The sequence below is a fragment of the Cygnus olor genome, chromosome 2 (assembly GCF_009769625.2).
Source record: "Cygnus olor isolate bCygOlo1 chromosome 2, bCygOlo1.pri.v2, whole genome shotgun sequence".
Taxonomy (NCBI): domain Eukaryota; kingdom Metazoa; phylum Chordata; class Aves; order Anseriformes; family Anatidae; genus Cygnus; species Cygnus olor.
In genome coordinates this window covers 53859857-53873389 of record NC_049170.1, presented here as the reverse complement: position 1 = coordinate 53873389, position 13533 = coordinate 53859857, and the positions used below count along the sequence as shown (strand labels likewise).

At 47.8% G+C, this 13533-nt stretch overlaps 1 protein-coding gene across 26 annotated transcripts in view; it reads left to right on the top strand.

The window, feature by feature from the left end:
- Positions 1–13533, top strand: part of ATXN1 (ataxin 1) — a 214620-nt gene that overhangs the window by 157395 nt on the left and 43692 nt on the right. The window lies entirely within an intron of this gene.

The window sequence follows — 13533 nt, the reverse complement described above, 5'->3', positions numbered from 1 at the left end:
ATGGGGCTTTCTGAGAGCTGTATTTTAGCATGTATTTGAATAGGGATTTCCTCGCGGAAAGCAAAAATCCCTCGCTGCTCAGGTTTTTGCCCTGAAACTGCCTCTGCTTGCTGTACTTGTTAGAAACGTTGCGAAAGAGAGCCCGAGTTACCGTCCTGTAAAACTACCTGGTGATAAACTTTTCATGCTCGGCTTGGAACAGGCCGATAGGGCTGCTCTCAGCGTCCGAGGAAAAACTGCTGGTGGGCTGCCTACAGCCACCGCCGGCGAGAGGGACGGAGCAAAGGGGCCTGGTTCGCTCAGTCACTGCCCTGCTCGATCTCAGCAAGCCCTGAGGTGTGAACCTGTGCTTTTCCTGTACGGCTTTGGTCTCTTAGGACTCTGTTTCTGTTTGGGCATAAAGCTAGTTTTCCAGTCTGTGACTAGAAAGACAGAACATATAAGATGAAAAACAGGGATTTTTTAATTTATTTTTAATAAGGCTATAGGGTTTTGTTATGTTACCTATGTTTGCGGCACCATAATTCTTCCGTAGTGCTAGGCCCTCTTTAAAAGAAAGGAGGCATTTACCTTTCCCTCCAGGCTCTGAGGCTTTGGGTGGCTGATGCTGCCTTCTCTTTGCCACTCCACAGGTAAACTAAGGAGACAAAGCCATCGCCTCCTTCCTTTTACATCCTTCGGGTCCATGCTCGGAAGCTCAAGAGGGAAGATCGCTGCTGGCACAGCTGTTCACACAGAGCTCCCAGGATCTGCATCTGCTGATGCTTTGCACTGGGGATGTAGGAGACCAGGTGCACACGCTGCCCTGCAGGCTTCCTGGTGCCGAGCTCCATCACTGTGTGCAGACCAGACTGTCTTGCATATGAAGCTGCCTGTCTTTTAGTATGGTGTTTTCTCTCTCTGAGAGCCCCCCAAGCAGGGAAGAGGATTTGCATGGCTTAGATGTCCCAGCTGGGTTTTATATGGTGTTCAGAGTCACTGAAAATCAAGGTTAACGCCTTCCTGCTGCCACCTAAGTATCGGGACATGGACAGGGGACTGGAGAGAAATAGATGTCGAGGTGTTGTCAAAGCATTTATTTCCTTAGCAGGAAGTATTGATCCTGCAAACTATATTCCATTACAATGGCTTTATTTCTCCACTATTAAATGACTGATGCAGACTATATTTAATCAATTTGTGTGATGGATGTTGGTGACGAAAGTAGCAGTTGGTCACCACGCACATCTCAGCCTGCTGCTGGCTGGTTGACTGCTTTTAACAACCCCAAAATAGGGCTTGGCCTGAAAATCAAAGTTGTAAAGGTTGATTTTACCCCTTAGTAATATGCTGGGTTTTGGTTGCCTGATTTACTTGTTTTTTATCAACTTGTACCGACATTGAGTAATGCGTGTAAATAATGAAATGTGCTTCTGCTTTTTAACGTGCTTTTGTTCTCATTGTCTGTGCGCTGGTTTTGAAGGAGCAGCCGTGGTCAGCTCTCAGGTAGCGTCGTGCCTTCCTAAGTGTATACTAATGGAAGACAAAAGTGGTTCAAAAATGTTTTTGAACCTATTGAATGAAAGCGCACGTTTCAGATCTGGGAGGAAAGCAGTGATTTTTTTCAGCCGTGTTTGTGAGGTTTGCTTTCTGAATTCATAATACAGTCAAGATTAAGTGGAATTGCAAAAAGGGATACCGACTGGAGCTGTGTTCCTGTTAAATTCTTCAGATAATACAATCCTTTTGATACTTAGAGCTTTTCTGTAAATAGTCCTGTTAGGCTTAAATTCTGGGATAGGTTTTAAATGGACCCGTCTTGTTACAGTTAGAACCTAAAGGAATAATCTGTGAAATAGCTGTCTCCCCCAGCCTTTGGCGAACTAACTGAACATAAGCATAAGAAAGACATGGACCTGTTAGAGCAGGTCCAGAGGAGGGCCACGAGGATGATCAGAGAGCTGGAGCACCTCTCCTATGAAGACCGACTGAGGGAGTTGGGGTTGTTCAGCCTGGAGAAGAGAAGGCCCTGGGGAGACCTTACAGTGGCCTTACAGTGCCTAAAGGGGGCCTATGGGAAAGCAGGAGAGGGACTCTTTGTCAGGGAGTGGAGTGATAGGACAAGGGGGAATGGCTTTAAACTGAAAGAGGGTAGATTTGGATTAGATACAAGGAAGAAATTCTTCACTCAGAGGCTGGTGAGGCACTGGCACAGGTTGCCCAGAGCAGCTGTGGATGCCCCATCCCTGGAGGTGCTCAAGGCCAGGTTGGATGGGGCTTTGGGCAACCTGGTCTGGTGGGAGGTGTCCCTGCCCATGGCAGGGGGTTGGCACTGGGTGGTCTTTAAGGTCCTTTCCCATGCAAACCATTCTGTGATTGTGTGGTAACGAATCAACTGCAGTGCTAATTTGCTTGGCAGCCATTACAGAGGGCAGGACGTGAATTTCTGTGGCACACACTTAGTTTTCTGCTTAGAAGCCATCCTGTTCATCTCTGAACATGTGAGTACTTTAGAGTATGGCAGTACTTCTCTTCGTTCAGTGAAACTGCTTTCCATCATTTAACCGGTAAGGGTGATTTTGGAGGTTTTGGGGATGGTAGCTTCCCATTGCTGCTGCTCTTGCTCCTGTAGTGCCATCGTCTCTCCCTAAGGAACTAGATGAGGATTTTAGTGTTTGGCACCACTGACATCAGAACTGGGAGGTCGAGATCGAGGCTGGGGTGACTGCTTGGGGTGGCTGCTGGGAAGGCTCCACCAGGCTCTCGTCAGCAGCAGAGGTGTTTGTGTTTCCTGCAGCTCCTTTGCCAAAGCCTTCCTGCTCATGCTCACTTCTCTTCATCCTCTGCAGAGGTATGGGACTGTGTGGAAATGGAGAGTGCCCTCTTCACCAGTGTGAATTGTCCCTCTAGGTCGGGGATTTGAGCCCTGGTCCTTCGAAGGGATTTGCGTGGGTAGGTTTTTGTCTGGTACCTGTCCAGCGCATCGTTTTGGTGAACAGGGAATTTTCAGTGACTAACGCAGGCTGAAAGAGGATGCAGTTTCTTACAGTATGGAGCTCGCCTTAGCTTTTAATAGAGGAAGGGAGTTGTGCTTGGCTCCTCTCCCTGAAATACTCTGGTCTCCAGAGCTGTCAGTCTGACATTGTTCTCAGCTGAAAGTTGCTTAAAATAGAGAGGAATAAAGGAGCAGGGAAGGTGCTTGAAGAAAAATTGCCCATGTTTCACTATGAACTGTAATGTGCAAAGTGCTGTTTTGCAGCTCAGGGTAAACACACAAAAATTAAGAAGCACCAGAAAAATTGCAGCGGGTCAGCAGAACAGTCTCTTGCAGATTCCCTTGCAGATTTGAGAGGCAAAGGAAGTGAGCAACAGACAACTCAGAGCTCGGCCTGACATTTGTGGACGGTGTATCAGTGAGCCTGGGTTGTGTCGGTAAAGGTAAGTGGGACACCGATACGGATGAGGTGGCACTAAGTGCACAGCGGATCGGCCTCACATGGCAGCGGCTCCCTTTAGGACTCGTGAGCTGTGCCAAGTGTGAGACTAGCATCTTGGATGAGATATAAGTGGTTCGGCAGTAACTGCATCTCAGGAGGAAAGAGCAGCCACCGAAAGGCTACAGGAGAAGCAGGCAGAAATGTAAGAAGCCAGGGGATGATCACAAGGAGTGGGGTTATTCAGCAGAGGGAAAACCCCATGCGCCAGTCTTGTGATGAGCAAAAATACATGTTTCAGTGTATCACAAACAGTCTTTTCCTTTTACACGCAGACACGGTAACACGGCTGCAATTACCAGCAGGCTCACCTCAGAGGAGAGGGTGTTACTCTTACTTTCCCCTTACATTTAAATATTCAGATCTGTGAGAAGAGCTGAGGAGTTGTCCTTTATTTCCTGGCACAGCTGAATACTCATGGCTGCTCTGTCCTCTCTGCCGTGTTTCCACCTCCCAGAAGCGTTCCTGGGATTTCTGCACAGGCCCGGGGACAAACTTCTTGCCCTGTTCTGTATGCACGACTTTTCTAGTAGAAAAGTTAGCACATGTGAGGGTGTGCTTATGTGGCTGTGTAAGGGTGTACAAGTGCGGGAAGAATTGTCAGCCTTGAAAATTTATTTTCATTTCTTTCCCGTTTCTCAAAGAGTTTCAGAATTAATTTTTAAAGCTTCAGTGCACATTGGAAGGACACTAAAAGAAGTAAAAACTTCTGGGTTTCAGATGTGGCATTTTTTTCTTTCTTGCTGTAACCAAGAGAAAGAAAAGTACTGCATCTTATTTTTCTAAAGGGAAAAAAAACAAAACCACCTAGATCCTGTATTTACAGTGAGCACAGCCTTCCAGAAAAGAAACAAATGCTTCTCAACGTGGCGTGTGCAGTTCCTTTTGTCACTTCGAAAGGCTGCTTTTTTCAGCATTTGAAAAGCTGGAGGTGAAGTGATTAATGTAGGCCCAGTCTGGCGTCTGCAGACCTCTGCTCTCCTTTCTGCGTTGCTGGAGCCTGCTTGACATGGTTTCAAGAGAAGAGTAGCACCATGCAAGTGATTTTTGCACACATGGAGGTGATTCACCCCCGCTCTGCCCTGCACGAGTCCATCAGCAGAGGAAATAAGCAGTGTTTGGTGTAGGTTTACTTTCTGGGCCTGATCCTGGGTTTGCTGCCAGATGGTTTCTATTGCTTTGAGTGGAGCTGCTCCCCGATACGGGAGAGGGGGGAGAAGCCTGCTCACCCTCACTTGCACTGCCAAACCAGGGAGAAGCGGCCATCCCTCGGTGTACTGTGGAAGGCTGAACTGGACCAGACAGCATCTCTCTGCCTCCCCAGCTGTGACAGCACAACAAAATGTGGTCAGAAAAAATCTGACCCTGTCTTTTCTCACGCTGGAGCACAGTCCAGAGCCTCCTGATCCCAAAGGAGAAGCACCACCTAGTTCAGCAAAGCCAGTGCCAGCAAGCATGAGCTAGCTGTGGGGTTAGGAAAAGTGAGAGGAGGGAGTGTGTTGTGCCCCTGAATGGGATTTAAAATATTTTGTCTTTGGCTCAAACATAAGCTGACTAATCCTCATGGTTTGGCCACCTGTCCTGCAGTGTGTGTCTGTCTGTCGGGGTGGAAATTTGCTCTCTCTTCGCATTTAGCAGTGCACAGGGTTACTGCCTGGCAGGGTTTTACTGCCCGGTGCAGTCTGTGCAACCCAAACCCATGTGCCCGGGGCTGGCCCCAGCACCGTAGGCACGAGTCCGTGTCACGGCTTTTCATGGTACAGTGGGGAAAGGAGGGGAGCAGAGAAGTGCAATCCCACTGCTGGTTCAAAGCAAAACCGAGTATTTGATTGCATTTCCTGACAAGCTCTATCTTGGGCAGTTTCGTGTGTAGTAGCTGCATGCCACGGAGATAGCGTACCCTTTAGGCGCGTTGGACTGAGTTTCACTCTTCCCCTTTGTGCAGCGTTGCCGGTTTGTTAGATGCAGATTAGAGACAAAAGCTTTCACAATTCGTATTTTAATGGGAGAGCAGAGGAGTGACATTATGACCTGCTTACAAATGTGCCCGAGATTGTCTGGAGTCCAGCCCACGCTGGGGAGTGAAATCCTGCTTCCTGGGGATTAGTCCAGAAAACCAACCCCTGTTATCAGTTCTCACAGTTTCACAAGCCCAAGCGAGCATACTCGAGTGTTTCCAGGTACTTGAGAAGCGCTCGCCTTTGCCTTGTCCAGTTACAGAAATTCCAGGCAGCGGGGAGACATCCTCGGAGCCCGATGCAGCTCAGCTCTCCTAAACGCAGTATTTCCAAGCCCTCCTGCTCGAGGAGTGGAGGAAGGAGCTTCTTTCCAAGAAAAATGTAGGCTGGGTAATCTGACATCATTCGGAGTCACATCACCCTACACCCACCAGCGTTCAAAGATAGAATGGAAATGGCATAATCTGTTCTCACGGTAACACTAATAGTACTTCTCTTGCAGCTCATTGTGTGTTGTCCCCACCCCACCATCGCCACAATTAACATTTCTTGCAGTGACTTTGAAAAGTGTTGCCATAACAAGGTTGCAGATCGGCAACTACAAAAATCCTAACGAGGTACCTAATGGAGCTTTTTGTTTCCATTATTTCTGCTTAATATATGCTGAAAAAGTCAGGAGGTTTTAACCTTGCCTTCAGCTGCAGTACCCGGGCATGTTTAACAGAATACCACTTCGTTTGTACTGGAGCTAACGTACACTAAAAGGGCTTGGAGACCCCTCTAATGTAGTCAGTCAAATTGGTGCCTGAAGCCAAAGAAAACGTATAGCCAAACACATGTTTTCGGTCTTGAGCTAAAAAAATGCACTTCATGTTGAATAGCCTCCTCCAAGTGCCGCAGTTAATAAGCCATGTTGTGTTTTTACTGGAAAAGTATGCTTCTAGCCAAGCATTCTTTGCATTTTTCCCAGGATTTAGTCATAAAATCACTTTAGACATATTGCAAGTATGAAATGTGTGCACATCAGATAAAGGGCAGCAATTCTTGTTTTGCTGTAAAGCTCCATGGAAACATTTTTATCACCGTCAAATGCATTATCCCGAGAAGTCTGGCCCCTTTCTTTGCTGCTAGCATCCAGTCGGATAAGAAAACACCAAAGGACAGAGCCTACATGAGCAAACGTGAGGTGAGGGTGGTTTGGCGAGTGAACACACAACCCCATCCCCATGAGTTTGGTGTCCCCGGATTCCGATTGCGTTTCGCCCCCGGTCCCAGCCAGGTATCAGCCGCTGTGCCGCGCGGGGCGTTCGATCCCGGATGCATAATTCTGCACGCATAAAAAAAAGTGAGAAACCTGGAGACTTGCTGAACTATTTTAAGCGTTATTATTTCAAGAAATGATTTACGCAAGCGAGAAAAGCCTCTAGCACAGTAGGCAGGCTCAGCCCTTGGAGGCAGCGGCATCTCACAGCACACTCTCGCAGCCCCCTCTGGCTGATGCTCGCAGCATCGTGGCTCTGCTCGGGAGCCAGCTGCGAAGTCCTCCTGCTGGCTGGCGACAAGCCTTCCTGGGGGAGAAGGGGGCAGAGGGGAGCGAGATTCCGGGAGGGAACCACTGCTAAAGTCAGCAGCAGCAAGGTTTTAAAAGAACAAGCATATACTCGTTTTCATGTATCGGAATAGAGGGAGCTAGCTATCAAACATATGTTCACACATACACAGTATACAGAGTAATGTGTATATACCACCTCGCCGAGCCAAGCTGTGTTCTGCATAAGAAAGATATTTAAAGCAGCTCTGCAAACTTTATAGCACTGGGCTTGTCTCTGAGGGGACTTGCAGGAAAGCTGGTCTGATCTGCACTTCTTTGTGTGTACAATTCGAGTGTGTATTCGCGGGTAGCTACCTCAGCGCTAAGAAGCAGGCACGTAGATGAGGAATACAGACGAAGGGGAGAAGTCCAAGGAACAAAGAGGGGCTACCCAGCCCGAAATTTCATCCAAACCCCATGCAAGCATCATGGAGCAATGAGGTCTGGAGGGAGGGCAGCTAAAAGCCATCCCCGTGGGTGAAGGCAGCACTGGGAGCCCTGAATCGCCACTTCACCTCTTCTCTGGGAGCAGTATCCTTCTGCTCACCTACCGTGGCAGGCAGCTACCGCCTCAGGCTGCTGAGCTGCCTTCACTCGAGGCACCCCGTGCCCTGTTTGCAGACCACGCAGGAGCCAGGAGAAAGGCAGGACCGCCTGTGCAACGCTTGGGCTTTGCGCAGGGAGGCAAGTGGAGGGCGCGGGGTGCCAGCTACCCGTTTGTCAGCGAGGAGTCAGGAAGCCGTCCCATGCAGGGCGCTCACCACCCGCCCGTGGTGAATCATGCTTTTTGGTAGATGAGTAAAACATCAGTGCTGTGATACTCAGTCTTAAGCACACTGCAAAAAGATTAGCCGATACTTTGGGAGCCTTCTGCGAGCAGCACGTTTGCCGGTGAAATTTTTGCTGTGCTGTTTTGTGCCAGGGCACGTTTTGGAGATGAGCCTGGATCCAGATCAGATTTTGACTGCAGTCCTTACCTGCTGCGGAGGTTTTTGATGGGAGAGCCGAAAAGGTGTTTGTGAGTTGTGTGTTGCCATACGCGGTGTGCAACAGAAGCATCGTCCCAGCCCCTTTCTTCCACCCTGGGAAGGAGCTCCCTGTGCTTTCACAGGCTTGCGGGTCCGTGCGTGTTCCACCAGAGCTATCACACTGCATTCCTTCTGGGCCAGACCAGGGTGAGGATTTTCCCGCTACAAGCAGGTCTCTGAATGTACTTGCTAGTTCAGTCCCTGGAATATTTGATCACTTTGCCTTTTTTGACAAGTTGGCATTTTTCACTTGCTTGCACGGTAGCAGCTTTCATAGGGGAGGAACTTTATTCTGCTGCTGCCTTTCTAAATGCCTTTTTTTTATTGTACCTAATCAATCTTGCCGTGTTACTAAGAGCAACATCCCTGCTGGCCAGTCAAGAAGCTGGAAGCCTTACATGGCCTGGTGCGTACCCAGCACAAAGCTCCCTTTCATACATTCGGCGGCTGAATTACCAGCGATGCCGAGATCACAGCACTGATAAAACAGTGTTGAAAGCACCGAGCATTTCAGACTTCGTGCTCTCCGCCTAAAGGATAATTTTAGAATACTCTTCCCCTCGATAATAGTAATTTTACAGCAACGTAACTGTTGAATTTTAAGAGTTAGATCAGTGTAAATGAAGGCAGATTCAACTCCTTTCTTCTAAGGCAAAGAACAGAATTCTTTGTATCAGCAGTTATAAATGTATAAAAAATCCAAATGTGCATACACACACAAAAACCTACCTCCTCTTAAGGCAAGACCGTAAATAATTAATGTAATAACCTGCTTACGAATTCAATCTAGTTGTAATAAGTTTGTCAAGACGTTTCAGATTAGTTCTGTCCTTTTGTATTTTCTCTCGTTTCCTCTACCCCTGTGAGTGCAGGTAGCTTCCACCTGCATTAAAAGCAAGCAAGCGTATTCTTTCTAGTTGGAGAGCTGCCTTTTCAAAAGGGGCTCTTACCTTGCTTCAAGGTTTCTATGGTATGTTTTTGATGTTCTTTTTTGTATTCAGGTTTTTCTGTTTCTCCAAAAAATAAAATGCTGCACATTAAATCCACTTTCCTGTGGGCAATTCTTGCAGCTCTTTGCAAACAAAGTGCTTAAAGACTACTTGCAAGGTGATTGTACTAAACAAATGTAGTAAATAATCCCGAAATTGCAATGCATCTCATTTGCATCTGAATGGAATTACTTAGATGTGGGATGCCGGTGGTACAAGTGACTCCAGGAATGCTGCTTCAGGTTTTGTGTTTGCTAGTACAGGCAGCTTTACTGCTTGTAGGTAAAAAGGCATGACCCTTTGCAAAGGATGCGAATCTTACTTTGCTCTTCTCTAGGAGGCTAAAGTTAGGCACCCAAATAAAGCTGGCCTGATCCTCAAAGGTGCTGAACAACTGTGCCTTCTGTGTAAGTAAAAAGGCGATGCAGCTGCTCAGCCTGTCTATAAAGCAAGCATTTTTTTAAGTTCCTAAAAACGGATTTAGAAGCCTAATTTAGGAATATGAGGTTCAAGATACTGGTCCTCACAAAGTTCATTTTCAGTGGTGAGCTGAGCAGGGGTGCAGATAGGCTCCGATGCTTGCGCAGAGCCGTCCCTCATTGCATTGAGTGGTGCCTCCATGGAGTGGCGGGGGACAGAAAAGGCTTTCTTCAGAATAGCGTGTTCACAGAGTTACGGAAGTCGGTGAGGGGATTTGAGGACCTGCAGTACCCCAAATCGTTTTCAGGGTGATTTTTCTTCTTGCAGATAGTGCTGACAAGGTCGAAGCCCCGAGTTCTGGTCTTTGAGGGCTTACCAAAAGCACCTTTGTTTCCGCAGAACGTTATCGCTTGCCTCCTACCAGCACCCTTTTGCATCCCAGCTTTGCTACAGTCACAAGGGTGGTCGCACCTGGAGGCAGAAGGTGCTCATTCCTGCCGCCCTGGGGTAAAGAAGCCAGCCTGAACTCGGCCTCCTGTGCCGCGACCTGGATGCAGGTTCCAGACAAGCCTTGCCCCAGCTTACTCTGGCTGCAGAGGCTTGGCAGTTTTGCAGTAGTTCTTTTTTTTCAGTGGACGAGGGTACAGTGATTCAGTGCCCTACAGCTTCCCCCGTGTGGGCAATTCAGTGTGCGTCTCAGAGGGCCCTGCATGTATTTGGATGCGAGTGGGGGCAGTAACACCTCTCTCCACCAGAGACAAGGTGAGCCAGCTCTCAGACGGTCTTGCTGATCTAGAGATGGGTTAGAGGAGCTGGTGGCGTGCTGATGATGTCCACCTAGCTCCTTGCTGCTGCCGGAGGCTTGCCGTGGGCTGGGAGGCCGTTCCATATGCATGAGGGCAGGAGCGCTGAGTCCACCAAAAAGTAAGTTTGCTACACACCATTTACATTTAAAGGGGAAAGAACAGGGATTCCTGCTCACAGCTACTTGCCAGCCAGCCCTTTGAACCCATGTTACATGATTTATCTAAGCTGCGAGCAGTCCCTACACACAAGTAACAGCGGCATGCACATCTTGTTTGCACGGCTGCAGAGTATGAGAGAATACGACCCTTAAATTAGCCTTCAGCTCGTTGATAGGTAAGGACAGATGCTGTTGCGCATAGCAAACCCTCCCTGCATCTGGTGCTTTGTGCGATCGTGTGCGCAGCATTCGGATAGGGCTGAGCGACCTGCGAGCTCATAGCGGACACGTTCAGTCAGCGGCAGTGGATTAGCCTGCCATTCCTGCGGGCATGTGTCACGCTGGACAATATTTCCACGTGGAGTTCAGCAGGCTTGGATCCGGCCGGTACAGATAGGGACTTGGGGGATGAGTGTACGCCACTGACTGATTTCAGGGGAGAGGTCCTCTGAGGACGGAGCAATAACCACGTGCTTAGCAGATCGCTGTTAGGACTGGCGCATTCGTGAATAATTGAAGGGATGTGCTCGTGGTCGTGCAGCAGGACAGGTTCTCGTGCACCTCGTGCCGGTGCGTTGACACGGCTAAGTTATCATAGCTGGGCTGGCACTGACTGACGAGCTCGCGTTGTGGCTGCAGTCTTCTTGCCTCAGTGTTACCGCAGAGCGGACGTAGCCCCTTTTTGGGCTTTTGCCCTTCCTCTGTCCTTTTCGAAATCCATGCCCACTCACACAGGTAGGTTTAAATAGGATGAAATGTCATCAGATCACAGCTTACAGGGAAGAAATAAATGCAAAGTTGCATGCATAGCTTAGTTTTATTTTAGGAGAAGAGTTTGGAAGATCTGAGAGGAAAATTTAGCACAAAATGTTTAGATTAAAAAATATATACATTCTTTGCTTGACTTGCCTTTAAGCATTTTCTTAAAAGTACTAAAAGAACTCTTTTAATGAAGCATAAAAATTGATTGTTTCTTGCCAGGAGGGATCTTCTTCAATCTTCAGATATTAAAGGCTTCATGAGAACCACAGGAAGAATATCTTCTTGAATCATTTACATTTTTCCCCTTTTGCAGGCTTATGTAACCATGCAGAAAATCTAATAATAAGTGTGCTATTAGTATCCAGTGTGGCACCTTCTGCAAGCTGAGGTGTCATATTATTACAAATAATGGTGCAGAAGTGTTGTAGATGCGGAGAGCTTCCATACGTGGATTATTTGAGTAACCTTTACCAAAAAGATCTTAGGCTAATTGAGTCAGTCTTTGCTTCTGTTTTACTATTCTGTTTTATTGTCTGAGAGAGGAAGAGCCTTGCTGCTTGCTTTTGTTTCTGTGAAGTCTGGCGTGCTATTAATGGCGTTGAAAGGAATGGGTTTGTAGCAGTACTCAGAACCAGGTGTCTTGCGGTCTTTTATTTTTACATACACGCCCACCCCGTCTTTGTTCACCCACCCCCAGGCTCTTTAGGATCAAACCTGACCTACAAGCATCCCTTTCAGTTCTGGTCTCAAGTCCCTGGTGCAGGGATTGGCAGCCTTACGACACGCACTCGTGCTGGCCAGGCTACCAGACCTGCAGACCTGCTACCAGACGAGGGAAACCAGCAGGGTCTTTCCTATTGCAAGCCACTCCTAATTTTTTTTTTTTTTGGCTGTTCTTCCACCCATGCTCAGAATGTCACCTCCCTTCACAGGTGACCGCAGCATCCTCCCTCTCCGAATGGTTCCCTTCTTTCTGGCGTCTCTTCCTGCTGTTTCGTGCGAGTTGTGCACTTCCTTGTCATCCAGGTGAACGTGTGGAGGACAAGTCCTCTCCTTGTGGTCAGTACCAAGTGCTTGAAAACATGGGGAAAAAAATAAATCAAAAGTGATGCTACTTTTGGAAAAATGACATCGCTAAACATTCCTGGTAGCTGCCCCCAAAAGAAGGGAGCACATGAAAATGCCTCAAATGGCATCTCCCTACTCCTTTAGTGCCAGCACACTTTTCTTGCCAAAAATGGTTTAGAAATTGCTCTAGTCACTAAAAGAAACTGCTGAAACCTCAGGGTATGTCAAAACAGGCTGCCTGTGAAGATTTAACTTCACTCTCTCCTCTGTATGTGCAGGGATGCGGTCTCCCCAAAGGTCCATCCCATCTTTGTACCACCCCTGTCTGCCTGTAGCCTCCTCCTTCGGCGCCCCAGCCTTGCTCACCCTGCAGCCTGTCTCGCTCGGCACCAAGCCTTTCCTCCTAAAAAGCTGACAGTCCAGGAGCATAGGTTTAGAAACGTGTTTAAGTGTGAACATGGCCTAAGGCACAAGGGAAATAGCTGTAACTTCATCATCTGGCCCCAGCGCAGCAGTTTGGAGTAGATGATGCTGTGGGCTTGTGGGCTTTGTGGATGGTGATGGAGAGATGTGGGTAGGATAGGGTAGGGTAGGGTAGGATAGGATAGGATAGGATAGGATAGGATAGGATAGGATAGGATAGGATAGGATAGGGTAGGATAGGATAGGAAACTGGGGTAGGAGGTAAACTAACCATTGCCGTTGATAACCGTCTCTTGTTTTCAGAAGCAATAAGCCACACACGGTCACTGAAAAAAAGGGTAACCAGCTACCCTGAAATGCACACCAAAGAGCCTGCTTGTCTGCTGTAATCTCACAGGACACAGCTAGGGAAAGTGGTGCATTTCTCCAAAACCTTCAGTACCCCCATCACTGTAGTAATTCCAGTCTGGGGTGTTGGATGTTGTCATCGTTGTTACGGCTGATCCAGTTGCATATATGTAAAAGACCGTGCACAGCGTAACTCTACAGGGTTGTTTTTACTGTTTGTGATTTCCTGGACGACTTGGCACTGGGTGACAGGGACCTAATCCTGCAAGTTACTGAGCACCATGAAATCCCATTAAAGTCAGTGCATTCAGCTTCTTGAAGGATTGTAACTTCATTTGATGCAGGTTGTGGTGCTGCTTTGGCAATAGAAATAAAGCTATTTTTAAAGATCGTTGTGTTGTAAGCTTTTATAAAGTTGTTCTCCCACAATGGATCTCTCTTAAATCTGTACTTCTCCCTGCTAATCCTGGAGACTTATTTCTTTCTCCTTTGGTGTTCTTGCTTTGATT